The sequence below is a fragment of the Somniosus microcephalus genome, chromosome 27 (genome assembly GCF_052327205.1).
Source record: "Somniosus microcephalus isolate GS21.2 chromosome 27, FLI_Smic_1.0, whole genome shotgun sequence".
NCBI lineage: Eukaryota > Metazoa > Chordata > Chondrichthyes > Squaliformes > Somniosidae > Somniosus > Somniosus microcephalus.
In genome coordinates, this window is record NC_141013.1 from 1,502,227 (window position 1) to 1,506,828 (window position 4,602).

Sequence of the window (4,602 nt, forward strand, 5' to 3'; positions counted from 1 at the left end):
TCAACTATTTCCTGATTGATACTCCGTCCAACAGAGTTGCCACTGTTCGGAGGCCTATAGACTACGCCCACTAGTGTTTTTTTCCCCTTATTATTCCTTACCTCCACCCAAACTGTTTCATTATCCAGATCTTTTGACCCAATATCATTTCTCTGTATTACAGTGATTCCTTCCTTTATTAACATAGCCACCCCACCTCCCCTTCCTTCCTGCCTGTCCTTCCTGATCGTTAAATAACCTGGTATGTTTAATTCCCAGGCATTGTCACCCTGCAGCCATGTTTCTGTAATGGCCACAAGATCATACCCATATGTAGTTATTTGTGCCATTAACTCTGTACATTGTCAAGGTTTTTCTCAGTTTGCTATCCTTTACCCTGGTCAGGTAATCAGCCATGTTGTATTGTCTGTTTAGGGCCAAGTAGCATTTGAGTTTGCTTTGGGTTTTTGTTGTTTCTGCCCAATATGACAGATATTTTTCCTTTTGCTTAGCGACGATTGTGTTGGGTCGAATTCTTTGTGTTACGCTGTCACTGTCCTGGGGCTGGTTATTGTTAGTAGTGTTAGTAGTTACTTCACTGAGTCCCAGGACTAGTTGACTGAGGGTATTCTTCTTTATGGTCCTCTCTTGGCATTTCAGGGCTTCGTAATGATAGCATTGGGGGTTGCTCATTTCTAGGTGTTTCCAAAATTTGGTAGCTCTTTTTTGGATAGTGATTATTAATGGATATTGGCCTAGTTCTGCCCTGCATGCATTGTTTACGGTTTTCCTTTGAGTCCGGAGGATACTTTTACAGAATTCTGCATGTAGGATCTCAATTGGATGTTTGTCCCATTTTGCAAATTCTTGTTGTGTTAGCGGTCCCCACACCTCACTGCCATAGAATGCAATTGGTTCAATTACTGATTTGAACATTTTGAGCCAAATGCTAATTGGGATTTCTATTTGGATTGATTTTTTAATGGCATAGAAAGCCCTTCTTGCTTTCCCTTTCAGTTCATTCACAGCCAGATGAAAATTTCCCGTAGAACTGATTTTTAAGCCCAAGTATGTGTAGTTAGTGGTTTGTTCAATTTTGGTTGTTCCTAGTGTGAAATTTATTTTGGGTCCCTGATGTCTGGATCTTTGCTGGAACACAAGGACTTTGGTTTTTTGGGGATTTATTGTCAGGGCCCAGGTCTGGCAGAATGACTCCAGCAGATCCAGGTTCTGCTGTAGACCCTCCTTAGTTGGTGACAGCAGAACCAGGTCATCTGCATAGAGGAGGAATTTAACCTTGGATTCATATAGGGTGAGGCCGGGTGCTGTAGATTGTTCAAGTAGTTTTGCCAATTCATTTATGTAAATATTAAAGAGTGTCGGTGAGATGGGCGAGCCCTGCGTCACCCCCCGCCCCTGTGGGAAGTATTTTGTTTGTTTGTCTCCAATTTTAACTGCACATTTGTTGTTTGTATACATTGATTTAATTACATCATATGTTTTTCCCCCTACCCCGCTTTCGATAAGTTTCAGGAGTAAACCATCGTGCCAGATGGAATCGAAAGCCTTCTGGAAATCTATAAAGCATGCGTAGATTTTGCTTTTGTTTTGATGAACGTGTTTGTCAATTAGGGTCTGTAGGGTGAAGATATGATCTGATGTTCTATAGTTTGGCAGGAATCCAATTTGGCTTTTACTCAAGACATTGTGCTCCTCAAGGAAGTTTATAAGTCTTTTGTTTATGATACTACAGAATACCTTCCCCAGGTTACTGTTTACACAGATGCCTCAATAGTTATTTGGGTCGACTTTGTCCCCACTTTTGCATATGGGCGTTATGAGTCCTTTGTTCCAGATATCAGGGAAGTAACCAACACTCAGAACCAAGTTGAAGAGTTTTAGGATAGCCAGTTTCATTTTATCGTCTGTGTGTTTAATCACACAGAATCACAGAAACCCCACAGTGCAGATAGAGGCCACTTCGGCCCATCGAGCCTGCACCGACACATATGCCACCCGATCCCCGTAACCCCTACACCAACACATTTCCCACCCTATCCCTGTAACCGCACGTATTTAATCCCCCTAACACGAAGGGAATTTATCATAGCCAAACAACCTACCCTGCACATCTTTGGACTGTGGGAGGAAACCGGAGCACCCGGAGAAAACCCACGCAAACACGGGGAGAATGTGCAAACTCCACACAGCCAGTCGCCCGAGGCCGGATTCGAACCCGGGTCTCTGGCGCTGTGAGGCAACAGTGCTAACCACTGTGCCACCGTGCTGCTCATCTCGCTTAGTATGCCGTCTGCACCGCAAGCTTTTCCTGGTCGCAGGTCCTTGAGTTTTTCAACTAGTTCTTTTTCTGTTATTATGGAGTCTAGCGAGTTTTGGTTATCTTTTATGGCCATTTCGAGCTTTTCCAATTTTTTGCATATTTGGTGTTGCTCTGGCCTTAGTGTGTTTTTCTGGTATAATTTTTCAAAGTGGTTTTCCCATGTGTCTCCATTTTGAATGGCCAATTCGTCGTGTTGTTTTTTGTGTAATGCATTCCAGTTGTCCCAGAAACAATTGGAATCAATGGATTCCTCAATGGAGCTGAGTGTATTCTTAATATACTGCTCTTTTTTGGTTCTGAGTGTGTTTCTGTATTGTGTTAGTGTCTGACAATAAGTAAGGCGTAATTCCTCGTTTTCTGGCTGTCTGTGTTTTTGGTTTGATATTTTTCTAAGTTTTTTCCTCATGTTATGGCAATCTGGGTCAAACCATTTTTCATAGTTTTTTGTTTTGGGTTTGTTCTTGCGAGCTTTCAAGTTTGACCTTGTTGCCAAATTATCAAAAATATTGTTTAGGTTATTCACTGCCCGGTTTACGCCTTCTTTATTGTGAGTGTATATGTTATCCAGAAAGGTGTCCAATAGAGCTTGAGTTGATTCATTGCTAATTGCTTTCTGGTATTTTTCCGTGCTGTTTTTGGCCCATCTGTACGATTTTTTGGTGTTGTACAGCTTACTGGGTTGTGTTTCTGTGTTGGTTGTTTCTGTCTTTTTAAGATACATAGTAATTTGACTGTGGTCTGACAGTGTTGTTTGTGGTTTGACTGTGAATGCTCTGAAAGAGGATGGGTCCAAATCCGTAATCATATAGTCTACGGTGCTACAGCCAAGAGGTGAGCAATAGGTCGATCTTCTTAGGAGGTCTCCCATGAACCTACCATTGACAATGTACAGACCCAGGCTTCGACAGAGCTGCAGTAGCTGTTTTCCGTTGGTATTTGTCTGCTTGTCGCAGTTATGCCTGTATGGAAGGGAAGGGATATCGAAGTGGTTATTCCCGAATATGTAATTGTTTCCCTGATTATTGGTGAAGTCTGGTTCTTCGCCAGTTCTTGAATTGAGGTCACCACAGATCAACACGTTCCCCTGGGCCTGGAATTGGATCATCTCCCTCTCAATGTTGGAGAAGGTGTCTTCTTTAAAGTACGGGGATTCCATTGGGGGGATATAGAGTGCGCAAATGAAAACATCTTGGGTGTTAGAGATAATCCCCCTCTCAATTTTGAGCCACATGTGGTTTTTGCCCTTTTTTATAAATTTGATGCAATTCTTAAGCTCTGTTTTAAACCAAATCAGTATGCCTCCGGAGTCTCTGCCTTGGGTTACTCCTGGCAATTTATTGGAGGGGACCACCAGCTCTGTGTACCCTTGGGGACGGCCAGTGTGTCCTTTTCCTCTATACCAAGTTTCCTGTAAAATGATAATATCCAGATCTTTAGTTTCATCTATGAACTCTGGGGTCCTACTCTTCACGTCGAGCACCGAAGAGTGTAGACCTTATATATTTCGACCTGGAATATCCAAGGATTTCATGTTAAGTTTGATCTTTTACTATGATAGGTTAAAGAATGATATGTGTTTGTCGTGTCTAAATGGGGGGAAAAAAATCATCTCAATTGTGTATAAATACTAATAATACTTGGTTACAATTCTTTCTAGTAATTAGTCCTTTTTTTTTCTTTTCTGATCCATAAGGCGGAAGTAGATGCTGCTGCACGTCTGCTTAGTGTCTCTTAATGGATTGTCTCTGCCTGAGGTATTGCGTACGCCCTGTGCATCTCTCCCTCCCTCTGTCTGTCTGGGAGCGGACCTGTTCCCCTGTATGACAGGAGTGGTGCAGGTCTGATGTTGTTGTGCATGGGGATCCTCTCTGGTCCCGGTTGGTGTGGTGATGGTCTCTGTCGTAGTCCTGGTATGTACCCCGCTGATCTCTGGTGGTCGGGGGGGGTGGTCCTCCTGGAGTCTGGGTATGGACCCGATTAAAAGAGACGTCCTTCAGGGCTTTAGCCAAGATCGGTATTCATTTCCTGTGGATGTGGACGCGGTCGTGAAGACATTCCACATCGAGGGTGGGGTGTTGGGCCAGGTGCACGTTGTGTTTTAATTCACAGTCTCTTGCTCTGCTGGCATTTATCTCATGAATTGTGTTGTTGTTAAAGTCTGTTCTCGGCAATATTGTGGAAACAGTGATTCTAGTGTTTGGGAATGTATTGCTTGCCTTCTCAATCATTGCTTTGAGCGATGTTGCTACCCCTTTCTGCTGGGCCTTTAGGTCATTTGTGCC